This window comes from Ursus maritimus (assembly GCF_017311325.1).
Source record: "Ursus maritimus isolate PB19 chromosome X unlocalized genomic scaffold, ASM1731132v1 scaffold_X1, whole genome shotgun sequence".
Classification (NCBI taxonomy): domain Eukaryota; kingdom Metazoa; phylum Chordata; class Mammalia; order Carnivora; family Ursidae; genus Ursus; species Ursus maritimus.
In genome coordinates this window covers 120,706,228-120,733,091 of record NW_024423319.1, presented here as the reverse complement: position 1 = coordinate 120,733,091, position 26,864 = coordinate 120,706,228, and the positions used below count along the sequence as shown (strand labels likewise).

The 26,864-nt window shown below is 46.2% G+C and overlaps 1 protein-coding gene across 1 annotated transcript in view; it reads left to right on the top strand.

Moving 5' to 3' along the window:
- Positions 1-793: 793 nt before the first annotated feature.
- The window catches only part of STS (steroid sulfatase), a 120,478-nt gene continuing 94,407 nt past the window's right edge, over positions 794-26,864 (top strand). Inside the window, exon 1 of the mRNA XM_008694325.2 lies at positions 794-1,134. The gene's annotated coding sequence lies outside the window, so the exon portion shown is untranslated. The remainder of the gene's footprint in view (positions 1,135-26,864) is intronic.

Here is a 26,864-nt window from a genome sequence, read left to right as displayed (position 1 = left end):
AAATGTCAACAACTAAAACTATGTATATATTCTTTTTTTTTAAGATTTTATTTATTTGACAGAGGGAGAGAGAGGGAGAGAGCATGAGCCAGGGGGAGAGGCAGAGGGAGAGGGAGAAGCAGACTCCCCGCTGATCAGGGAGCCCGACGTGGGGCTCCATCCCAGGACCCTGAGATCATGACCTGAGCTGAAGGCAGACGCTTCACTGACTGAGCCCCCCCCCCCAAGACGCCCCTGTATATACTCTTGTGTAGACTCAAAGCCATCCTCACGTGTAGGGCTCTATACCACAGGTTGAAGAACGTTTCGTGTAAAGGGTCCGACAGTCCGTATTTTCAGCGTTGCAGCCAGTCTCTCGTGCAGCTGGTGAGCTCCGATGGTGTTGAGCGGACACCGCACAACTGATAAGGGAGCGAACGGATGTGGCTCTGTTCTCGCACACTTTCTTTGTAGACACTGAAAGATCAATTTCATGTACTCTTCACGCACTGCAAAGTATTCTTTTCTCAACCATTTAAACATGTGGGGAACGTTGTTCCTGGGCTATAAAAACAGAGAGGGGACAGTCCTACAAGCCAGCGTTTGCAAGCCCAGCTCTACTCAGAAAATATTTATTGAGAGCTTGCTGTGGCTGACACATGGCCCGTCCCCTCTTGATCCTTTGAGCCCGTGGGAAGGACAGATACCAAATGAGAAGAAACCGGCTAAATAGATTATCGCACAGAGTGATAAATGCCATCGAAGGGAAACAAGGTGTTAGGATCGTTAGCCATGGAGGGATATATTTGCTTGGGGTTGGTAATCAGGGGGCTTCTCAGAGGGGGTGGCAAGTCCGCCGAGACCTGTAGGTAAGCAGGGGTTTGGCGGCGAGAGGAAAGAAGACACGTGCAGAAGGAGAGATCCTTGAGGCAAGAAAGAGCTTGGTACCCTGGAGGATTTTAGCCTGTGCTCATGCAGTGTCTGACTCTTCTTCCTTTTAATTAATTCACAGGATGAGCCCAGTGCCCCTCATTCGTGTCTGCTGAGAACCACTCGCGCGTCACACGTTGTCTTCTGAGAGCCTGCACATGGTGGTCTCTGGAAGCTGACATCTCTGAGATCAACCACCCAGGACCGTCTTCAGTGGGTACCCGTGTGAGTATAGGAAGTGCCCGTGTAGTTGCTTCACTGTCTCATTGTTGACAAGGCGCACACCTCCCCGTGACTGCTGTTTAAGGCAGGTCTGAGTACTTGGCGAGCATTAAATGGTGTTGTGCAAGATCTGGTATTACAGGGACAAGATGAATGTAGAGCCCACCTGTCCCACGAAAGGTCACGTTTGCCAAAGGGGAGCATCTGTGGGGGACACACGTGCTTTCTAGACAAAGACAGTACCACGAAGGAGGGCCGCGTGCAGGGTCTGGTTGCAGAAGCACATGGTGTGTGTGTGCGGAACGTGAGTGATGTGGGGCGAGGAGTTTATAAATGGTTGAAGGCATTGCCTGGACCTTTGAGGTGACTCTAGGTGAATCGCCAGCGCTGCAGAATAGTGGTGGAGCGGGTCCTGCTCATGGTTCTGCTGGTTGATCTCAACTGCTTTTCTGCTTCCGACACCTGAGGGACAGATGGGTTCCTTCCTGCGGGAGGAGCGCCTCCCCCTGATGGAGGTGAGCGAGGAGGGCCAGGACTGCTCCCTTCCTGCAGGAGGAGGTCCTCCCCCTGGTGGAGGTGAGCGAGGAGAGACAGGGACTCTCCCTTCCTGCAGGAGGAGCGCCTCCCCCTGGTGGAGGTGAGCGAGGAGAGACAGGGACGCTCCCTTCCTGCAGGAGGAGCGCCTCCCCCTGGTGGAGGTGAGCGAGGAGGGACAGGGCTGCTCCCTTTCTGCAGGAGGAACACCTCTTCCAGGGAAGGTGAGCGAGGAGGGACAGGACTGCTCCCTTCCTGCAGGAGGAGCTCCTCCCCCTGGTGGAGGTGAGCGAGGAGGACAGGGCAGGTCCTTCTGCCATTAAGATGTCAAGGTGAACACTGTCAGGAATTCAGAGTGCGTCCCCGTCTCCTGTGCCAGCAGGATCAGAGAAATGTGCACAGAGATGCTTTCAGAGAAGGTATGGGTTCCCATTGGTAGGGGAAGGCTCCCGAAGATGGAACCATGTCCTGGGGTCAGAGATAATGGGATGTGGATCCCAGCTCTCCACCTGCTGGCTTCATGTCCTCAGGAAGCTGATTAAGTTCTTGGTGTCCGCGTTTCCTCTTGGAAAATGGGGATGCAAAGGACGGGTTCCTAGGTTGACTGAAATGTGAAGGATGATGTCGTTGGGGGGACAAAGATGCTGATTAGTAGCATGCTCCTGGCACCCACAGTGACAGGCACTGAAGGGAGGGTGGCAGGCAGGGAGATTAAAGATTCTGCAAAACTCCGGTCTGGACCCTTGTGTTGCCGAGGGCAGGCGGGCAGTTCTCATCAGGGCGATTTTGCCCTCGGGGATGGGACTCTGCAAAGTCTGGAGCCATTTTTGGTCTCCTCACTTTGGAGGAGCTTTGCTGCTGGCGCCTGGTGGGCGGAGGCGGGGGGTGCTGCTTAGCATCGTACACAGCCCAGCCCCACCGCAGAGATCCACCCAGCCCCAAACCCCAACAGTGCTGAGTGGCAGAAACCCTGCTTGCTCACTTAATCTTCTCTTTCTTCCTGGAATATATTCAGTGGTCTTTTACTTCCAGGGATCTGCGTTGGAATAAGAATTAAAGAGAACAAAAAGAGAAAGACCTTTTAGGGGTTTTTTTTTTTTTTTTCCTATTAAATTGAAACCCCACAGCAGAGGATTCTCCTACTAGAGGAAACGTCCATGGAGGCTTAAAGCCTTTGCTTGTACTCATTCTTAATGCTTAGCAGCTTAACAGATTCATTTTCTATTGTGATTTCTGTAATTTGTTCCTTAAAAGGCTCGTTTGTTCCTTTTCTCTGTTTCAGAAACAAACTTTTTGGGGGTTTTAAAGAATAATTTATTTTCTAAACTTATTGTTAATGCAGGAGCTGGCTTTGAGTTCTGACATAGCTTTCAAAGCCGTAAGCACCTGCTAAGTAGAGTTTTATTTTTATTCCCCTAGAAAACAACTGTAGATTATGCAGGGAAATACTTCGGATCCTGTGTGTGTGTGTGTGTGTGTGTGTGTGTGTGTGTGTGTGTGTGTGTGATTTTACTCTAGAAGGGGACATTGGCATTCTTTGGACCCAGCTAGAAGAGCTCAGAAACAAATTGACAGACTCAGTAGCTAATTAAAAGTATGAAGCCGAAAAGGCTCATGATTAATTCATGATAAACTAATACAGCATTCATTATTCTTTCTTAATGTTCTGATGTAAAGTGGGAGTCTTTCAGTGGGGACTAAAATATCTATGCCTAAATACCTAATAACAATATCCATTATATCTTACCAACATAAAGCCATCCTCGTGGGTATTTAAATGTACTTCACAATTTAAAATTCAGGGTTCTTGAATACAGCCTATTAAACTTTTCCCCTCTCCTTAAGTGGATTGGCGATAATCAAGAAAATACTTTTATCTTATCTCTGATATTTCTCTTTCCCCCCCTCCAAAAAAAAAAAAAAAAGGCTTAGTGAAATTAAAGTTTTCTTATGAAACCAAAAAAAAATTTCCTTTTTAGGAGACATTGTGTTATGTGACAAGGCCTGCCAGCAGTCTCTTGATTTACTCTGCTTAAATATGTACTAGGATAGTCATTTTTTAATCCTTTGGTGACAGTGAAAAGATGTTTCAAGGGGATTGTAAATCCTTAGTAAGGATATTTTGTGGCAGCAAATACTCACGATAATAAGCACATTTGGGGGGTCAGGATCATGCCAACCAGGAAAATTATGGTTAACTGTGTTGTGTGTTTCTGAGAAAGTAAATGAGGGAAGGTTCGTGCTCAGCTACGTCGTGAGAGAAAATAAGGCAATCTGGAGATCGTATTGTGGACCAAGTGACCGTTGGCAGGGGGGCACCTTAACGTCACATGTGTCCAGATCAGAGGCAGCAAGAACACAAAATCACCTGTGTAACATCCCTGCCAAAAGCTTTCCCCTGGAACTGTGCACGAGGAAATGAGTCGACGAATCCAGGATGTAGTACATTGTAAGAGACAGTTGACCTGGATTCTTCTAAAATAGTCAGTGTCATGGGAAGCAAAGGAAGGTCAGAGACTGTTCTGGATTTAAAAGGATGAAGGAACAGAACCCCGGTACCTGAATGCGGCAAGGGTCCCGGATGGAGGGAAAGGAACAGGGAGGCAGAGTTATGTGGGGGCTGTGTCGACAGTGAGTTGATGGATTCAGTGTTCTTCTGCCCGGTTGGTATGAGGGCCTCGTGGTTATGGAGGAAATCTCCTTATTCTGGGAGACCCACACCCAGTTCTTTAGAGGGTCGCGGTTGTGATCTCTGCAGCTTTCCATGAAACATCATGATACACAAATACAGATACATTTCTCAGCCTTTTTTTGTTTTCTGATGCAGAAAAGTATGCGGGGACGTATGTGTGTATATATGCATGTGTATATGTGTGGAGAGACAGAAAGCAAGCAACCATTGCAAAATGTAGCAATTCGTAAGCCTAAGTGAAGGAGTATCTTTTTTTTAAGATTTTATTTATTCATTAGAGACAGAGACAGCCAGAGGTAGAGGGAATACAGGCAGCGGGAGAGGAAGAAGCAGGCTCCCAGCAGAGGAGCCTGACGTGGGGCTCGATCCCAGAACGCCAGGATCACGCCCTGAGCCGAAGGCAGACGCTTAACCGCTGTGCCACCCAGGCGCCCCATAGGACTCCTTTCCTTTTAAAAAGCTTCTATGAAGCTTTTCACTTTTACGGGTGAGCTCTGTAGAAAGATCGTCAACGACCACGTAGGTCCAGGTATGAAATATGAGATGATTTGAAGTCGGGGAATAATCCATACCACACGTTCAGATTAGTCATCATCTCTCCGTATACAATGTCAGAGACACTAATAAAATGCCTGTAATTAGATTGATTTTATAATGTAGAGGCCAGCCTTCTAATTTTAAAACAATAATCAGATGATGATGAGTGGTTAGCATAATACTGTTTCAGCCTGTACAGCGGTGATACTTTAGATCTCTTTATAAAATCTGTACTTTTCTCCTATGCTGCCTTATATCTGTATTTTCATTAAAATCAAGGCTGACTTTGATGACAGGTGGAAATTTACCATCGAATATCATGTTTTCCTAATATCCTTCTTTTGTAACTTAAGATGTGCATTCTGTTTTGAATTCTACATTTTTTTTAATTTTTTGATTTTTTAAAAACATTTTTATTTATTTATTTGAGAGAGAGATTGAAAGCATGAGCCGGCGGGGCGGGGTAGAGGAAGAGAGAGAAGCAGATTCCCCACTGAGCAGGGAGCCCGATGTGGGACTCAATCCCAGGACCCCAAGATCATGACCTCAGCTGAAGGTAGACATTTAACCGACTGAGCCACCCAAGTGCTCCTGAATTCTACATTTTTATAACCGTACTTTGGTCTGTGGGGGTCCTTAGATTTTTGCAGTCTGTTTCCAGAGCCTGAGGGCATTTGGAGAGCGTGTTTAATTACGTAACGTTTCATACTAGATGAATGGGGAGCCGGTTGACTTTAGTTACCTGTCAAGTTAGTGTGTTTCAGTAGCTCACATTTGGGGTGGGGGTTGATTGAGTGCAAGGCTCATGTATATTTACCATAGTGGCTCAGATGGGGTCATTTCCCTGATTAGTTACGTATGTTCTTTGGTTTGAAAAATAAGCATCAGACTCGTTCTTCTGCGGGGAAAGAAAAAAACATGGACTCCAGAATGCATTTGCCCCTAAAGGACATTTCTCTTTGCTGAAAATGGGAAATGGCGTCACCACGTCCTTAGCTTTTAGAGACATTACCATCCCAGTGCAGAGAGAAGTGTGTTAAGCACATTTAATAATGCTGAACATCATACTGATATTTTAAAAGCACTTGTGATTTTTCTGTTCAGATTTATTTCACATTTCAAGTATCCAAGAACTTTGTGAACTTGTACTTTTTTTTTTTTTTTTTCAATAATAGTGGTCTTTAGTTTATTTGAAATATTTTTCTAGGTTGTCTTCATTTAGAATGTCAAAAACTGAATTAGTCCCCACGGTCTTGTTTTCTTGTGAATCATTTGAGAATGGTATTTCAGTGACCTTTTTTGTGGTCTGTGTTCTTTCATAATATTGAAAAGCGTGCAGGAGGTATGAGGTCATTCCCTTAAGAGAACTTTTTGTCGGACTTGCAGGAAATGTCGAGGTTGTATATAGGAACTCTAGACCCTCACATGTTGTATCATTTTATGGTGTATGTGATGTGGAAGAAGACCTGTTTCAGCTTTCCCTGCCTCATCAATGGGATTGACACCCTGAATCCCATCTGATGTCCGGAGGCAGTCCACGTCCTAAAAGCATTGAAACGAGTTCCTTTCTTTCTCCTCCTCTGTTTGGATGTTTGTTGGATCCAACATGGAACACAATGGGATGAGATGGAAAAAAAACAAGATGGGGAGAGGGAGGAGGGGGCATCAATTTGGTTTGCTTTTTGTTTAGTGATGGGAATAAGTCACCAGCAATGAACATGCATGTGTGGGGCCCTGGTTGACACGTTTCCCGAGTACCGAGTCTGGCGGTGGAAGCTTTTGTCGATCTGCCCCGAGAACGTAGGTCCTAGCGGGCTCTGCAGCCCATCAGACGCACCCACCACTTGCAGGTCAGCACCTCTTGGATGGTGAAATGCTCTGAGTCAACAACAAAGATGCTCCTTTAAAGAACGTCCTCAGTGTGAAAACCCAAACCGATCTCGTGTTTACCTTAGCCTCTCTCTCTCACACACATACATCCAGAGACATTTCGGGGCAGAGTTAAGGTGCAGTGAGTTATTGCTATAACTGCAGACAGTCGGCATCAGCCCCTTCACGTCCTGGGAAGGAGGTCACTTTGCATCGAGTCTGCATTCCCGCTTTGCTGCGGGAAGTTGTCCTTCTATACCCTCCATCCATGCCACTCTTCAAATGCCTTCTTCTCGGTCCTGCTCTTTTCATGAGTTGCTGGTCCCTGATGGCTTCTGTCTGTGTTTGGGGGTTCCCCCACTGCGTGAGGGCACTGCCCTGGAGGTTTGGCGCTCTGATCTTGGGACGTTGATTAGATGCTTCCTGCCCTGCTGTCTGGGTTGCAGGGCCATGGACCCACCCATGATATGACACGAGAACAGCACTTTGAGACGTGAACTTGAGCCCTCCCCAGACTCTGGGATTGTGGTCTTGCAGGCAAGGACGGACCCATGAAGTCATGTCCACTGGTGTTGTGTTCTTAACATCCCCCATTCAAATGACAGTGCCCCCACCCTGATCTGAAATAGCATCTGTGCCTTTGATCTCTTTCCCTCTTTTTTTTTTTTTTAAGATTTTATTTATTTATCCAACAGAGAGAGACAGCCATCGAGAGAGGGAACACAAGCAGGGGGAGTAGGAGAGGAAGAAGCAGGCTCACAGCAGAGGAGCCTGATATGGGGCTCCATCCCAGAACGCCGGGATCACGCCCCGAGCCGAAGGCAGACGCCTAACGACTGGGCCACCCAGGCGCCCCTCTTTCCCTCTTATCTTCACATACTTTGCTGGTGGTTTTCTTTTTTTTCCATCTAAACATACCGGAAAAATTGCAACAAAGAAAGGAAGCATGTTAACTTGTGCTGAAGGCTGCAGAGCTCCAGAAACAAGGATTTGGACCCATGGTTTTAGCTCCAGATGTAAGGATTTAGACTCATGGTTTTAGACCGTTAGCTTCTTGAGACGCTGTGCTGTTATAATCAGAGGTTTCTTCCACGAGGGAAAAAACTCCAGAGATGAGAAATCTGTGTTAATTCAATTCTCTAGCAATGAGTATTTATTAAGCATTTACCATGTGCTTGTGCTAAAAGAATACGTGCTTAAAAAGATTTCTCTAAAAAGAGAATTTTTTTTTTTTTTAATGACTGGATGACAAGGACCAGCTGCACAGTATTTGATGGAACATTATGATTTAAAAATCAGAGCTCATCACATTCAAGTTGTCTCAATTAGGGTCTCTTCAGGCCAACTGGAAGCACAGGTTCATTGTCTTTTTATTCCCATTAGTGCAAATCATCATATTTGAGGAGTTTTGTAATTTAATAGTGACATTGTGTCCTTCGGCACAAAGGCAACATGATTAAGTTGTACTCGCGGGCCTTTCTTTTTCTGACTATAAAAGTAAGTAGAATATTTGATAAATGCAAGAATTTATTTGAAAACCGTGTAAAAACCTGTGGTTGTCCCACGCCTTCAAAACTGATGATAAATGAAGTTATACCCTCTTTCCTTCCAATTACATACATGTATCTCTACACACAGATACACGTCTAACGCATACATATCCATATAGAAATGCAAATAGCTGTTTTTAAAAATTTGTGATCATGCTCTTTTCCACCCTAAAATTACACTGTGAACATTTTTCTCATGACAGTATTCTTCAAAACTCAAGAATTTTGGGGCGCCTGGGTGGCACAGCAGTTAAGCGTCTGCCTTCGGCTCAGGGCGTGATCCCGGCATTATGGGATCGAGCCCCACATCAGGCTCCTCCTCTATGAGCCTGCTTCTTCCTCTCCCTCTCCCCCTGCTTGTGTTCCCTCTCTCGCTGGCTGTCTCTTTCTCTGTCAAATAAATAAATAAAATCTTAAAAAAAAAAAAACAAGAATTTTAAGGGCTGCATAATATTTTATTACATAATTTACTTACTTTCCCCAATGCTTATAGCTTCACAGATTTTTAATGTTGTTAGGAATGTATTGATAAAAGACATGTGTGTATCCTTCAATATTTTCATAAGATAAATTCCTAGAAATTTAAACACTGGTTCAAACACTGTGAAACTGTTGAGATACTTGATTGCCAAACGTGCTCCTGAAAGTCTGTCCGAGTTTGCATTTGCACAAGCAGTGAGCAAGGGTCCCCATGACACCTTCTCCTTTGCAAGAGACAGTGTCAGCACAACCTAATATTTACCAAATTGATAGGTCCCAAGCAGCATTTTCCTCATGTGTTTATTTTAATTTTTGATTCCTAATGAGACTGAGTATTTTTCATGTTTCTGTTAATTTATGATTGGTTTCTTGTTCATCATTTGACATTTTTAGTGAGGATGTTGCTTGTTCCCACCTACCCTCCAACCCTCCCTTCCCTCCAGCTAGTATGTGATCCTGTACGCTAGCCCAGTGAAGAGGGGTGAACTCCACGCTCTGGAAGCTAGCTTCTGTCCGGTTGAATTATGTTGGAAGTAAAGAGTGATTTTTTTACTGTCTCAGCACCAGGATCCTGATTTCACGGTAAAAGAGAGAAGGAATGGGAATTTAATTATTGCAATTATTATTCATCATGTTTCACTGTTTCCCCCCAAGATACATGTGACATTTCTATCCAGTTCTTGTTTGGGGTTGTCAGTGAAGAGTGTGTAACACCCCGAAAGGCAGGCAATTGGGCGTGAATGCTCTTGCCCCACGCCAAGTGGCAGGTTCTTTGGAAGCAGAGGCCAGCCACCTGAGTTGCAAACAGTTGGCGCTGGATGTGTGCATGGGCTCTGTTCATGGGCCCACGCAACTGGGAGCCCTGTTGGTTTGGCTGGTGTGCAGCTCCAGGTTAGAAATCATTTTGCCTTTGGATTTGGGAACCATTATCTGATATGATTTAGTGTGCCTGTTGAAACGCCAAAGCCACTCTGAGTCTCTCTCTTTCTGGATGTCACACATCTCCCCTTCGCATGCACGTATGACTTCTCCTTTGCTCTCCGTGTCCTAAGATTTGGGTCTGTCTTCACTCATGGGTTTGGATGTGCAGTTGTCAGTTCAATATGGACATTCACATTCTTCAACGTCTGAGACTCTTGTCTTGTGTTACCATTTTGGTAATTTATCCCTGTCCATGCTTTCTCTTTCATTTTTCCACGGGTTGGATCCCTCTTCGGATATCCTGGCTTTGTATATTCTCCCCTATTGTCAATCACCTCCATGTTTTTGTTCCATCTTCTTTGAGGTACTCTCAACTTACTCTTCCTGGCTGAATTATTTTGTCTGTCATATACTGTATTTCCCAAACTTCTGTTTTGTTTTCTAAATGTGCTTTTTTACAAAGCATCTTTTATTTGTCTACTTATCGATTGATGGATTGGTTGGTTGATGATTTTAAGATTCCTTTTTTTTTTTTTTTTGGTCCTTTTGTCTCTGACCCTCATGTTAGAGACTCCTTGGAACCGTATTCTGGTCCTTTGCCTATGTTTATAGAGAATAGGGAGGTCCTGAAAAGCCGAGGGAAAGCAGTGTGCTAATTGGGACACTTACGTAGGTCTTGCTTGTCATAGAGCTGGCCTTGACATCTGTGACCTGCAGCGGTCAATAGCTGTTGTCTGGGAACGCCCACTGTCTGCAGAGAGGAACGCAGAGAATCAGGACCAGCAGGTAGAGGCCCCTGGCTGTGTGGGTCAGGGTGGCCCACCCCATTCCAGTATCACAGGCACCTTTGTGGGCACTCAGTTTTCATGCCCTCTTGGTTCCTTACTCAGAGACCCTTCCAGCATCTGCTTGCCACACTCCAAGAACCTGTCTGCTCTTGTCTTCTTTCCACCAGCCTTTGTCTGACTGGCTTAGTAGTTATTTAGCATTTCCTTATTACAATTTTAAGTGGTATGTAGAGGCCATTGATGATGACGCATGTGCCATTTTACCCTTAAAATTTTATTTTCTGCTCTCCCATCTGCAGAACAGTATTTGTAGCCTCCTTGACAGTGAGAAAGGTGAGCCCCAAAATGGTTAGGAAATTTCCCGAGAGCCACACAGGTAATGTGTTAAAGCAGAGGCTGGAACCAGCTTAATCTGGCTCCAAAATTCACATTTTACTAATTTTCAGCTATGGTATGTGTTTGAGCTGTAAAGACACAGCTGACACTCATTTCTGACCATCATGATGGGCATTTCAAATGTTTTATCCTCATACTTTTATAAAAAGATCTTGTCCCATTTATTAATAATTGAGCCTGGATGGCTCAGTCGGTTAGGCATCTGACACTTGATTTCGGCTCAGGTCGTGATCTCAGGATTGTGGGATCGAGCCCCATGTCCAGCCCCACATTGGGCTCCCTGCTGAGTGTGGAGCCTGCTGAAGGTTCTCTCTCTCCCTCTGCCCCTTCAACTCCCCTGTGCTCTCTCTCTTAAAAAAAAAAAAAAAAAAAAAAAAAAAAAAAAAGATCTCGTCCCATTTATCAATAAAGCTTTTCTTTTCCATAACCACAATAACAATAAGACCTTAATGCAGAAGCGTTAAAGAAAAGGCATGGGTAACTCCGTGTTGAATAAAAGCTATATCCTAAGTTGAAGGAAGTGCTAACCCAAGTTACGCTGAAAAATTGTGTTGTGACTTTACTGATTATTTGATAGATGACACAGACCCCATGGCTATCAGAGAAAATAATTTATTCGTTTAGGCTTGGCAAGCAAATTGATATCGTTTTCCTGTAATCCATTTTGAGAGCTTACAAATTTTATTAAAAATTACACCTGTCCCCTCCTGTAAAGGAAACACATTTTTAAGAGGTACTGATTGATTTCTCTGCCTTACTCAGGACTTAACGTTTTTATTCAGGAAAACAGCTAGCGTACTGTTCTCGTGTCCCCCTTTGCACTCCACACGTGACTTGTGTTGGCATTGTCTTCGAGCATTTCCATGATCCGCGGAAACCGTAGGGAGTAAGGTAGTTCTCACAAATGAAGGATTGCACGATACTGGTTATCTTTAGCAATTCAGTCAAGAAAGTCTCTCTTTATACTTTCAGGCAGAGGAAGGACTGGATTTACAGTTTCCTTACGGCTTGTATTTGTAAATACTAATTTTAAAAAGTTTTAATGTTTCTTAATTTTTTATAATAATTTTTATTTTGTTATGTTAGTTAAAAGTTTTAATTTTTCTAAAGGATGTGAGAAAAAGGTCTTGTGGCTAATGGCGGGGAAAAAAAAAAAAACAATTTAAGGTTTCACCATATAGAACTGGTGTAATGGGTGTCAGGAAAATTTAGAGCTGCAGCTATTTCAACATTGCATTCCCAATTCAACCGCCAGCTGAAGAAGGACCCGCATGTACAAGGGAACTTGCATATAACAGAAGAATTATTCTCTAACTTGATGGAAAGGATCATTTCCGTGAGAACTTGGGACAGGTCTAGGGTTACATGTACCTGTTAAAAATTGTGACCTTTGTGCAAATCAGTGCATGACAACTATTTCCTCAGTCCCACCGCGTCCCAGGAGCTGAGCTGATTGTACGGGGGAGCATAAGGAGAATGGTCCCCTGGCCTCTCGAAGTTGATGGAATGATGGGAAACACAGCCATGAAGTTGGATGCTGTTGGACCCAACACAGAGTTTGAAGCCCCCACTTCTGTCTTACAGTAAAGCCAGCTGTTGGCTTCACAGGCCATGATGGGAGGGAGCTCGTGTGCTGCTGTGCTTATAAGAGAGTATAAATATGCATAAACAGAACGTGGGCATTTAACTATTTCTCTCAGTGACATGGGCATTTAGCTCTTTCTCTCCATGACGTCCTGAGTTTTCCTGATTCTTCACACCTTTGTATTTTATTTTTTAAGTGTTTTTGTTTGTTTTCACTGTTGTAATAAAAGTAGGACGTGTTTGGGGCACCTGGGTGATGCACTTGGTTACCCATTCTCCTGTTAGTTTTGGCTCAGGTCATGATCTCAGGGTCGTGGGATCGAGCTCTGGACTCAGCACAGTCTGCTTGAGGTTCTCTCTCCCTCTCCCTCTACTGCTTGTGCTCTCTCTCTCAAATAAGTAAATAAATCTTTTTAAAAAAGGGACATGTTTACTGTAAAAAAAAAATATCTAAAATCGGAAAAGCCTAAAAACAACAACAACAACAACAACAACAAAAAACCCAAAACACCATAACCCCATCATGCACAAGAAGCACTGTAATTGGGTGTGTGTATGTGTCCTTCCAGAATTTCTTAGGGATGATACGTAGAAATGACAACATACTGTTTGTTCCCTTGTATAATTTTCTTCTTATAAAATTGTATTTGAAAACAATTATAGATTCCGAGATAGGTACAAAACAGTAGTACAGGGAGGTGTTTTGGGGAAAGGACTATTGCTTTCGACACAAATATTTCCTGTCCTTCTAGACCTGGAAATTCCTCAGTACTAAAGATAATTGCTGTCTTCACCTCCTGCCCTCCTTGCTGCAAAGGTCATGGCTTCAGACAACAGAAGTTTATCATCAGACAGTCCTGGTGGTCAGAAGTCCACAGTGGGTGACAGCGGGCTGGCCTCAGGATGTCCACACGGCCAGTCCCTCTGGGAGGCTCTAGTGCAGAATTCGTTTCCGTGCCATGTGCAGCATCCAGAAACAGCTCTATTCCTTGGCTCCTGACCCCTTCCTTCATCTTCACGGCCAGAGAAATGACTATCGTCCAGTGTCTCCCCATCTGCCTTTTAGAAAACCCTTTGTGATGACATTGGGCCCACCTGGATAAGCCAGAATTTCTTGCCCACCTCAAGGTGTTTAACCTAAACACCCTTGCAGAGTCCCTTTTGCTTCGTAAAATAAGATAGTCACAGGTTCTGAGGATGAGGACATGGACATCCTCGGGGGTTGGTTTTTCTGCCTGCCCCACTTGCCTTTGTTATTCTGCTCTGAGGCTGGTCCATGCAGACAGTGTGTCGTGGGCCTTGATCGGATGCCCGGGGCCATGCCAAGCCTGGCAGGAGTGTGTAACGTAGCATTGCGGCTCCGTGCAGATGGCCCCCTACTTGTGACAGTTAGACTTAGGATCTTTCCACGTTTGATTTTACGATGGTGCGAAAGCGGTCGGTGGAAACTCTACTTGGGATTGCGGATTTGGATCTCTTCCCAGACGAGAGACAGGCAGCACTGTCCTGTCTGGTGATTCTGGACGGCGACAGCTCCCAGTCGGTCACAGCATCACGGGGGGCTGAGAACCCACACACTGACAAGCCATTCTGGCCCCAGATGGCCATCTGTTTGTCACTTTCAGTATTCGGGAGATGACATAGTCAACACTTTATTATAAAAAAAAAAAAAAGGCCTGGGTGAGATGATTTTGCCCAACTGTAGCTAATGGAAGTGTGGGAGCACATTTAAGGCTGGCTCGGCTAAGCTGGGCTGCTCTCTGTAGGGTGGGTGGTTTCAGTGCGTTTTTGACTTTTCCGATATCTGCAACGTACACTGCGTTTATGGGGACAGCACACCATGGACGTATCTGGAGATAGAATACAGAATAAGAATTGGGTACAAAGATGACGAACGGCACAGATTTTTTTTTTCATACGTGGGATAAGTCTATGCATTTATAATGCAAATATCCCTAGCTCAAGATTTCTCTACGTTTGCACAGGAGCACCTTTGCTTTAACGTTGATACCCGTTGTATTTGTTCGTCTTGTTGCATGATAAACAATAGCTTCAAACAACACCCCTGTATTATCTCCCTGTCTCTGTGGGTCATGAGTCCAAGCTTGGGATAGACTGGTCCTCTGCTCAGGCTGACATCAAGGTGTCAGCCAGACTCCCTTCTCATCTGAGGCTCAGGATCCTTGTCCAGATTCAGTGGCTGTTGGCAGGATTCAGTTCCTTGCTGTTGGGGTCTGAGGTCCCTGTTTCTTTGCTGCCTGTAGCCCTGGGCCAACACCAGCTCCTAGAGGTCACCCGAGAGTCCTGGGTGGTGCTAGCCTCCATAGACTGTTCATGTCAGAATTCTTTATTCCCTCTTCAATGCCAACTGGAGCATATCTCGCTTGCTAAAGGACTCAGGACCTTTCAAGGTATCACCTGATTGGGTCAGGCCCACCGGAGACAATATCCCTTTTGAATGAACTGAAAGTCCACAGATGAGCCCTCTAATTACAGGAATGACATCCGTCGTATTCAGAGGTCCTGTCCTCCCCTCAAGGGGGCAGGATTATACAGACCATACACACCAGGGTGGCAGGAATATTGCTGGCCATCTTGGAATTCTGCCTGTCACTCCCAAATTTGTCTGGCCTCTATCATTTGGACCTCATCCCTCCCTAGAGGCTCCCCTTCCTTCTGGGGCCTCCCCCACATAGATCCATAGAGCAAATAGTTGTCTGTGTGTTCCTGTCTCTGTCTGCCCATCCTCGGACCCGTCAGAACCTTTTAGTACTGCAGAAGTAAAGAAGTGCAGTGTGGGCTGTGCAAAAGGTAGACTCACCTAGAGGTTGACTTGGTGCAAGATTTCAATTGAGAGGGCATGTGCTTATAAGTACTTTGGAGAGAATTATGTCTCAAGCTAGACGAGGGGCTACCAGAGTTTGCTATTCATAGGGGGGATTTTATGTCATGCTTACATTGGACTCTGTGCCTTCTTGCCCTGGGAGCGAGTTGTTTTAAATAGATTAAGTCTTCCGGTGATCCTGAAGATAATCCCTCTGAGATCACCAGAATACTTACTTATTTACATACACAAAAACTACAGTTCTTCCCTTTTGATGTAAGCATCAGGATTTGCACTAAACGGTTTTCTTGCTAACAAATGCAGTGCTTTAATGAATTTGCATGATACAGTGGTAATCAGCATTAAATGTAATGCTTGTGATTTAAGTATCCACACACCCCCTTGCTGTTGGGGAGTGCTGCGGTCAAAACTGGTTTGTAATCAACACACAAGGCTGCTACTGTTTCTTTTTTACGTATAAAAATTGCATCCGTCTCTGAATGTGGGAAAGGAACCCTATACACGGCCATCCTCCCACGCCGGCTCCTTATTTTATTATGCATCCCATTGAGGTTTTTGTTTCTCCCCACCCACCTTTATCTGTCTGCTCCAAAGATTGTTACCTACTTTTGTCGGAGGACTAGATGGGTTCTTCCAGACCTTACTGTGTAAAGGACTGGTCTGTAATCCTGCATCAGAGAAGATCCCGTGGATGAGGATTGAGAGAGCTGCATGCAGACCTGATCACTGCTTGACGTCCAGTGTGGAACTAGTATCCCATTGCTGAAACCCAGAACTGACCACAGGACACAGGATGCTGTTTGGGTCTTGGCCTCAGACATGGGCACTGAGGCAGTGGAATGGGTTCATCATGGTAGGATTATCCTGTTAGCCCTGGGGAGACAAACTCAATTCCGGCTTGGATGTCCCATTAAGTGTCTTCCATATGGGTCCTTTGGAGTCCAGGGGACATCCCATGACAGAGACCTTCATATCTACGATAAATCAAAGGAAACGCTTTTCAGGACCACCTGGAAGATCAAAGTGGTGAAGCAGCATTCTGGGCTCACATACTATCCCACAAGATCACCAGGAGATGGGAACGGAGTTCTGGAATATTCCATATCTTTTAGCAAACACTTGGTTTTTTTTTTTTCCTTTTTAAAAAAATTATTAAGTTTTCATTCCAAAGAGGCACTTGCTTTTGTGCCTTCCCTATGGGGGGGGGTGTAGGAGCAGGAATATTTTCCCTTCTTCCCTTGCTAGGTCCTTGTGGCCTGTCTATTAATGAAATTGGTGTAAGACAGACGAAGAGGAGAAAAATTTAATTTCATACGTACAGAAATGTGAGGGGATCCAAGACAGTGAGGCACTTGAAGCTTCCATACCATGCTGAGCTAGGGAGAAGGGAGTTGGGGTCTGGGACTTCAAAGGGGAGGGGAGAGGGGCACCTGGCTGGCTCAGTTGTTAAGCGTCTGCCTTTGGCTCAGGGCGTGATCCCGGCGTTCTGGGATCGAGCCCCGCATCAGGCTCTTCCGCTGGGAGCCTGCATCTTCCTCTTCCACTCCCCCTGCTTGTGCTCCCTCTCTCGCTGGCTCTGTCTCTCAAATGAATAAATAAAATTTTTTAAAAAAGTGGGGGAGGAGAGGAATTCACAGGAAGATGGAAAGAGCAGGTGTTTGGTAAGGGTCACAGTGAGGGATGTGAACAAACAGGGCTCTGCCAAGCTTCCCAGCCTCCCCCCGTCAGCCCAGACTCTGCGGTTCTCTCTGATGATAGCTGTCTCCCTGGACCAGCCCCTCTGTCTAAATCTCCCAGGCAGGGAAGGGGGAGCTCAATAGCTCTTCCTGAGTCTTTTGGGCGTTGATTGTCTTCAGCTCAAAATAATACATATGCCAAAGTGGCACATTTGGGGAAAGCTTGTCCTGAATCCCTTCAGAGTAAAAATAATTATTTTGCATCCATGGGTGAGTTTCCTAAGAGCGTAATTTTATTTTTTTTCTCAAAAACGTCCTGTCAACATTTTGCATCCCTGAGGACCCCGTAGAAATATAAGATAGAGATAGAGATTTCATAGGCAGCCTCACATTGGAAGTTGGGAGGGTCATTTCCTGCAGCCTGGGGATTTTCTCTGTAATTTGACTATAAATTCTCCTTTGCAATCAGTGCTGAGGGGAGCCGTGCCAGACCCTCAGCCAAATAGAGCACGCTCTGCCGAGGTATTACTTCACAGGTGGGTGTGTTTGGAGATGGGTCCTCAGGAATGTGAAACGTCCTCATAGGCTCCTCCCTGGTCATTTTGCCATCCAAATGAGACCTTCTCTGATCTTACTGTCTGCAGACCATGGGGCTGGGAGGAGCCCTGTATTGTGGCTGAATGCAGACCCTCACCCTGGACCAGTCTTGGCTTGCAGTCGTGGCTTCTGTGCTGATTAGCAGTGTGACCCCCACCTAGGCCCTTAACCTTGTCTTGGTGCTTGATGGAAGGAGGATGATGACTGGGCTTCCATGGCGAGGAGTGGATGTGGGCCCACCCTGTCGCTCATTTGCACATGGGGCATTTTTGAGAGTGAAAGGAGGTGTTGATGAGGACAACGAGCACGGCACTTAGCCTGGGGTGGTGTCTGTAACATGCTTGCGGGGTGCCCACACCCCCAAAAGGTGCTGGCCCTGCTCCCAGCTCCTCTTTGTATCACCATCCTTGACGTGTAGCCATAGGGCTGTACCTGGTATACAGCAGGTGCACAATAAATGCTATTGAGATCCTTTCCACCTGAGCACATTCACGTTTTCAAGTCACATCGTTTTTGATGGCTTGCACAGGACACCCTGTGCACCTTTGGAAACTCGGGCAGATTTATCTATGTCTTTCCTTTCTTCACCTTCCCATGGAAGCAGCCCCCCATCTTCCATGAGCTCACGTGCCTTATGGTCTCCAGGTGCCGCCGTGCAAACCTCCTGTCCTGCAAGGAGGACTTGATGTTTCTGTGCTGGAATGGGAGTCTGAGACAGCACAGCCCTTCTGTTTTTTCATGGGTCCTCCTGGGTTGTGGAAGGAACAAAGGCAGCTTACACATCAGTGGGTAGTGGTGAAGAGAAAAACCGGTTTTGTGGAGGCAGGTAAACCAGGGTTCAGTTCGCGGTTTGGCCTCTTGTACTCCTGGGTGGGTCAGCTCCGGGTTCTCCGGAGCAGACAGACAGAGAACATTGCTCTGGAATGCAGTGGGAGATGCGAGCGGTGTTGTGACCGTCCAGGATTCCTCCTGGTTGTTCTCACTTTGTCCCCCTCACCCGTTCCGTTCTCCTCCCTGGAGGAAGCCCCACGGGGACTCCATCAGCAGGCTCTCTTTCCTCTGGCTCTGGTGTGTGTGGCTAAGGAAAGAGACGACATCCAGAAGGGAAGGGGACTCACGTTGAGGTATTCATCCAAGCCCCTCTTCCTTCCGTAAAGGTCTTCAGAGGAAGGGCTGTGTTTTGGAATGGAGTCTCTGCTCCCGTCAAGGGCCCTTGTTGGCTCTGGTGACCACTCTCTCCCCTTTGGGCATCAGGATGGTTCCAGGCTTCATGGCCAGCACTGTCCGCCTTGCCTTCCCTCTTCCTACCCATAGCCCTGTCAACCTTTTAGTAAATGCTTCCATAATTTTCTTATTTTGCATGAATCTTCCCTTTCCTGATGGGATGTCTGACTGATTTGGGGTTCTTCCTGGGCCCCTAGGAAAACAAGAGCTCATTTGTAGACCACAAAGGCCATCCATGGTAGCCCCAAGCAGAGTAGGTGCCACTCCTTTGCAGCTCAAGTGTATAGCAAGCATATTGGGACAGGGAGCTCATTGAAGCTGATCAGAGACGATCCCTTACTCACCGAGTAATAGGTAGACCAGTTCCCCTGCAGCCTAAATCTGTGTGACTAAGATCTCATGAGATGAGGCAGGCACGCACCTGCCTCAGTTTTCCTCCAGGGTCCTGCCCATGATACACGATGTTGGTGAAGTGGCATCTGGCTTTCTGTAGATCCTCCGTACTGATGACGGTCCAGGGAGGGCTGTGAGTCTCAACGCTTCTTTATGATCTCTCATGGGACAGGAAGCTTGACATGGTGCCACAACTAAACCTGGAAAGAGCTCCGTCTCTGCCAGATGCCCCCACCTGCCCCCCAAGACAACCTGGTCTCTGTGCTGACAGACACAGAAATGCGGAGCCAGGAAGGAGAGACTTTTATCCAAAGGCATTCTTTCAAAGGGGGAAAACGCTCGTTATGAGGTCTGCACAGTTTCAAAGCTTAGGCAAAAAGGGTTTTATTCGTATGAGGAGAAGTAATCGAAGCCAGGGGGGGCCAGGTGTGGGAAGTGGGGGCCTGATGGGACAGCGGATCCAAGATAGGTTTCGCCTGGGGCCAGCCTGTCCTCAGGAGGGGCCTCTGATGGCTCCGGCTGAGAGTGGGCCAACGTGCAGGGCCCCAGGGGGCAAGAGAGAAGCTGAACCAAAGTCTGACAAGCATTTTCTTCTGATGCATGAGCAGGGGCAAGCCATTCCGTGCAGCATTTGACTCAAAGAAAGGGAATTTGGAGGGTGTGTGTCTGGCTTTGTCCAGGGTCGTCTTGGGGGCATCCGGAAATCTTATCTGAGTCATCCAAGGAAAGGAGATTCGTTGCAGTGACCCATGTTGCAAAACAGCGAGAGTGGGTGTATTTCTTAACCATCTGTGTTTTCCAGGATCACAGGGCTTGGGTGAAACCGAACGTTGTTCGTGAACCTAACAACCTTTTCTTCTCTTCACTGTGGCTGAGTTTCAAGGCGGGAAGTGTTCCAGGGGTACACCAAGAGAAAGCATCCTTGGGCGTGTCTGTGTCCCATGACCTGCTGGCCAAGCTCTTGCAGCCAAGCCAAGCTGTGCATGAAGATGTATTTGGAAGGGATGCCCGGACTTGGGTGGGCAGGCCCTGTTTCCGGGGAAAAGGCTCCCCCTGGGAATATACTCGTTCACCTCCCGCTGATTCATGAAGGAAGAGAGGAAGGGACATGAGTCACATTGCCGTCTTCTCATCCACTAGCTCGTGTCCCCGACAGCACGGGCCAGGCAGGCGGAAGCAGGAAGATGCCTTGCAGATAAACATGTCTTGCAGTGGGTGTGCCTGTGGCTTTCCACCTTGAAGCAAAGGCAGCTGGGACGTGCACGGCTCCTACCTGCTTCCGTGGGGTGTTCTCCTAAGACGTATTGTCCCGCACTGGTGTTCAAAATCTGTTGTTGCTTGGCGATTTCCATTGATCGTGATGATTTTCTGGGATGCTTAGCAAGGGAAGGTTTAGAAGGGGTTATAAATGGGGCTAATTAGTGAGATGCAAATCGCTTTTATGGCTGTTTCCAAACATTTAAATGACCCATAATTAAATTATGTTGCCAAATTATTTCTTAATTATCATCTTCCCATTGAGTTTATTTCATCAGGAGATCTCACGCACAGTGTGATGGGCAGAGCAAGGAGCATGGGGCAGATGGATGCCTTGCAGAGAGCAACGAGAATGTTCGTCTGCTTGGGTTCCTCTCTCAATGGGTAGGCTCTCATGTTTCTCTTTCCCCTTGGATCTCTCTTCAATGCTGAGTTTGCGTATGGGCTGACAGGATCTGCGGGTTGGGAAGGATTACAGGCGACACTTTGTTCAAATTCCCTACTTCTCCACCAAGTCAACCCTCCCACAATAGCCCCAACAGATGGGGTTTTCCAGTCTCCGCCCGGTCATGGCCAGGGAAAGATGCCATATGCCAGGCTGATCATTTCGTGGTCTGGCGGCTCCTGGAAGATCGCGTTCCTGGTTTTGGACACCGTCCTGGCTCTGGTCTCCGAGACAGCAGCTAAGTCCTTTCTGTCTTTTGCAGATGGCTTCTCAAGCAAATTTAAACCCACTTTTAATGCCTTTTGTGTGCTGGGTGAAAGGTTAGCGATTCACGAGCAATCACATATGCAGAATGGTGTCTGTGCCCCTGAGCGTCCTATTTCCCCGCACCTTGATAAGCCCATGTCTGTCTCTTCGTCTTCAACAGCAGTGATGTGAACTGAAAAGTGTTATTTCAGCTATGGTCCGACGCGGGCAGAGTTGGCTGGAACTTCTCCTTTGTCTCAGAAACATCTCCTTATATAATGTATGCTTAAGGAGTATTAATTTTAGCCTTAGGGACCAAGTCACTTCATTGCTCACCTAGCTAACACTTATGCCTTCATCGGCTAACGTGAGTCTTCACGTGACTCACAGTGAGATCACACCGTCTTGATATCAGCATCCTCCCACCGTCGGTGATACTCGTTAAATTAAGTAGATGGTGTCTCACCACTGGGTTTGATTTTGCGAGTGTCCATCTCCTGCTACACTTACTGGCATCCTTCTGAGACTGTCTTCTCTGCCCAGGCACACAATGTCCTCCACGTGTTGGATGCGTGTTCTTCTCTGTCCTCCACGTGTTGGGTGCATGTTCTTCTCTGTCCTCCACGTGCTGGATGCGTGTTCTTCTCTGTCCTCCACGTGTTGGATGCGTGTTCTTCTAGCACGATCATACAGATCGTTGGTGTCAATTCCTAGGAGAGCAGACTCAGTGCTGCACACCCTCAAAACCTCCCCCCTCACACACCTGTTGTATAAGCCAGCCCTCTTTTGCGATACCTCTTCACCAGCCTACAGCGCCATAAGTCCCATACCATGGGATGTCCAGATTCCTGGCTAGCATGACTCTTCGTTCTGCTGCAGGTGCTAGCAGACCTGAAGAGGTCTGGTTACATGACCTTCTAGGAGTGGAGGCCTGCCTTGTTCCCAGCCAGCTCAGGACGGTACCAAACATTGCCATTTAGCTTCCTACATGCACATGGACCACCTACAGAAATACTGATTCCGGAATCATGTGGCCAACACATCTTGAGTTAGATGGCCTACAGAAATAGTGATTCCGGAATCATGTGGCCAACACATCTTGAGTTAGTCGGTTAATTACGGTCTGGTTTCTAATGCCTTCCTTGTTTTACTTACAAACACGATGTGGTTGTTTCGGAGAGAACATGATGGGACAGCGTGCTCCTCTAATCGGTCAACGTATGTCTGTGGACATTTACCTAATGAGGTCAGGACACTCTGTGACTACATTGGACGTCCTTTGTTTGTATTTGCATAGGCACCATGTGAAAAAATAAGGAAGTGGCATTATTTGCTAATTAATTAAGTAGAATTATATTCTGTTGTCAAGTATAATCATGTTGCTGTTTGAACTTGGATCTTCTTGGTTTTCTATTGTTATAACCATCTATCGGCAAGTGATAATTACTTGCAGTGTAAGCAAACCCAGCAGGTGAACATCTTGGCCAAGGGCATGCCTTACTTTAGAGAAGACGCTCTGCTGTTCAGACACCCCTGGTGGGAGTGAGTGCAGACACCATAGTTCTGTAGGGGGACATGTGCCTATGGCTGCAGATGGGGTTATCTTGAGTTTTGTTCGAGATAACATTTAACCCAAAAGCAGTTACCATCATTAAATGTCCAGTACCGTGTAGATTTCACGGAGTTGCTTGTCCGCGAGCAGAGAACGCTACCCTAAATACTGGGCCTGCAAGATGCGTTGCCTGCACACCCGTCTTCCTTTCCACCTCCGAGTGTTTCAACTTTTTATTCCGAAGATCGGATCTCCTTATATATTTATAGCAAAACTGATTCTCAACTAAAGGCAATTTTGAATGGCTTCCATTTAATCTTATTAAAGGTTTGATGAAGTCTATAGAGGTTATTTATCCAGAAGGTATCACCAGTAGAAGACAGTGGATATGCTTGAATTCTTTTATGAATCCTTTAACATACTTACTCATTATTAGGGATGTTTTAGAGGGTGTGTCTGGTCATTTTAATATTTCTACGTCTTATGCTACTTTACATTTTGTTATATGTATCTAACATAGGTATGTATATTTTTACATATATGTTTATAGATACACAGAGAGATTTTGTTTTAATGGCGGACATTGAGTCTAAAAGTCTAGTGGACACTAAATTCAATATTCGGCCCTAGAAAACATCACAGTCCTTTGTCCATCTGGCCCTTGTGTGAGCTGCTCTGTCAGTGTAGATGTTGTTTGTTCAGCTTGAATGAGGTCCAGTTCCCTTGTGGTTTCAAATGTTCTATGGGGAGATCCACACTCTCCCCTCAACAGAGCTTGGGATCTGATACCAGGGAGGCTCAGAGGATGCTACTCTTCACCACAGTCTGCTGGCTGGCTGCTTTCCCCTCTCCTCCCCACTTCCTCCACCAGCAATGAAAGCAGATGCCGGTCTCTTGTGTAGGAAGTCCCATCCCACCCTGGATTTAGTGCATGTGGCTTTCGGTGCATGCTCGGCTTTCTGATGGGTTTTCAAAACACCAGGACTTTAACCAGAGACTCCTGTTGTGTAGCTGGTGTGGAAAACCATCGGGCAGTTCCTCGCTATGTTACACATAGAATCTCCAAACAGTGCGCCATCCCGCTCCTAGGGATATACCCCCAAGAACTGTAAACAGGTGTTCCAACAAAAACGTGTGCACGAAGGTTCATAGCAACACTAGTCAGAAAGATACCCCTAAACCAGAAGCAACACGAACGTCCATCAGCAGATGAATGGTGGAGTGAGATGCAGTGCTGCCTTACGATGGAATAGTATTCAGCCCTGAAAAGGAACAAAGTGTTCATACCTGCTACTGTGTGGACAAACCTTGAAAACAGTGTGCTCAGAGAAAAAAACCAGACACACATGGTAATAGAGTATATGATTGCATTTATTTATATATTTTTTTCACCTGGGAGATTTATTTATTTTATTTTTTTTATAATAATTTTTTATGTTAGTCGCCCTACAGTATATCCTTAGTTTTTGATGCAATGTTCCACGATTCATTATTTGCACATACCACCCAGTGCACCATGCAATATGTGCCCTCCTTAATACCCATCATAGGCCAGGTATGATTGCATTTACATGAAATGTGCAGAATAGGCAAATCCTTGGAGAAAGCAGATCAGTGGTTGCCAGAGGCGGGAGGAAGGGAGGAATGCGGGATGACAGTGTATTGGACGTGTGGTTTGCTGTGGGGCTGCTGAAATGTGGTGGAAGTATGTGGAGGTGGCAGTTGTACCACGAGGTGAATATTCTCAACACCGGCGAATGTTCTCAATACCAGTGAATTGTACACTTTACAGTGGTTTAAGTGGAGGAGTTGATGTTATGTCAATGTCAGCATCTTAATATCCAAATAGTTAGATGGAAAAAAAAAAGGTTCTGCATTCTGCTTAGAGATCCTGATAGCAATATCCATATATTTATAGTCACTAAAATAACCAGTAGTGATTATGGGAGAGCTTGTGTGTTGGGGGTGGGAGCTCCCACCTCCATCGTCCCTGCAAAGATGGCCAGGCTGATGATCATTTCCCTGAAACGCCTTTCACGCGGAGGAGTTAAGTAGGTTGTGGAAGGGTGAGGTTCATGGTAACAGCGGGCTGGCCGTGCACTTAGTGGGGATGTCCTAGTTGTTTTTTTTTTTTTTAAAGATTTTATTTATTTATTTGACAGAGACAGAGACAGCCAGCGAGAGAGGGAACACAAGCAGGGGGAGTGGGAGAGGAAGAAGCAGGCTCATAGCGGAGGAGCCTGATGTGGGGCTCGATCCCAGAACGCCGGGATCACGCCCTGAGCCGAACGCAGACGCTTAACCACTGTGCCACCCAGGCGCCCCCGTCCTAGTTGTTTTGAGATACCTTTGTCTTGTTCCCTAATCTGGTTGTGTAGTCAGTCATGCCTGGCCCCGATCCCTAACAGCTAAAATCGTGTTCCTCTTTCTCATCTCGAGTCATTGCCCAGCTGAACGCTTCTCGCCCCCATAAAGACAGCTTTAGGACCCCAGAGCAAACAACCCTGGAGGCCTTCTGACATTACAGCCGCAATGACAGTGCCAGGATTTAAAGAAACTTGTCACTGTATTTTCAACCCTTCTTGCTTTCCCTTTTTCTCCTTCAGACTTTCTGCAGTGCTCTGTCTTCTCTCCTTTTAAAGTTGCTGACTGTTCTCTCCGATTGCCTGTGACATAGGCCCATTCCTTTATACTGAATATTAGAAACTACAAATGTTAGAAAGGTGAAGTCAGGGTGCTCAGGGATATTCTGGCCAGGTGATCCCGGAACAGGCAGATAATCCCTAACCTGCATTGACCCAGTTTCTGTGTCTTCCTGTGAGGTCTCCAAGAAAGCTCTGTGTACGACAGTGACCTCCTTAGGGAAGGTTATGTTTTATTATTTGCTCCAGCACCAAACTCCAAAGAATTCTAGCAAGTTAGACTGGCGTCTGCCCAGAGCTTCTGTCCTGCGTAAACCAAACAGGGAACATCACTCTGTCCCTTGGAGGAAAGGGTGTGTAGCCCTTTGGAGCCTCCTTTCTAAGGGTCCTAATCCTATCCCCTTCCCCAAAGTCCTGCCTCCTGATAACATCACCTGGGAGGAAGGGGTTAGGATTTCAACATCTGCATTTCTTTGGAGTGCGGGGGACACAAACATTGAGACCATGACAATTTCTATTTATGTTTTTATTACCAAATCCTGTTGTGATTCATCATTGCCAGGAAACAGGTCATCTAAATCTGGCCCCCCCCTCACTTTCTACCATATCTTGTCGTAATGACACTTCTGTTCAATGCCCTCTGGTACCAAGAACTCTCCACCTACCTGGGTAACCCCCAGCAAGCCCGAGAGGAAGTTGTGAGATGTTCACAGTCCCCGGTGTTTTGAGGACCCCTGTGCTTCATAAAATTCAGTTAATTTTACATAAATAACTGCATGAATAACATGTGGTGTAGATGAGTAACCCTGATCACGAGTGGATGATGGTGGAGCATTTAGGTGTGGAGCCCACGGAGAGGTATCATAAGGTGAGCAGCGGAGTGATGTCTTCCTCCCACACAGTTGCCTTACGTGAGCACTGTGGACACCACTGCCTTGGCCAAGGCACAAAGTTGCACGAGATGGACCTTCAGGATCTCCCTGGAATAGTTAGAGTTGAAATGGCAACGGGAGAATCCCATTCACGACCTCCCTCCGATGTGCTCCAGGTGAAAGTGCACTAGCCTGGAGGTGGCGTGCACCGTCGGACACACGTTATTCCCGCCAGTTGCAGTTGGCTTCATATCTCTTAATTCCAGGGCTCTGACGGCCCTGAAGAACAGCTGTTTTCAGAGCATTTACTCTTCCGAAGCATGGGAAGTGAGGTGCTCACAGCAGTATTCCACGTCGGTCAATTCATTTGTGAATGTGCGAGATACTCTTGATCGCGTGACTGCGTCACAAAAGGCACTTTGTTCTTTAAGGGGGTGAAAAACGCAATTCACCGTTAAGATCACCTCTTACGTTAAATGCAGTCCACTCATTACAAACTATACTTTTGACAAAATGACACTGCATCAAAGCTCCATGGCATTAAATATTTTCTGGGGGCCGTGATGACCTAAGTAAATATTTGCTTTGTGATAATTGTGAATGATTATCTGCAGAGTGGGGGAACAGATGATT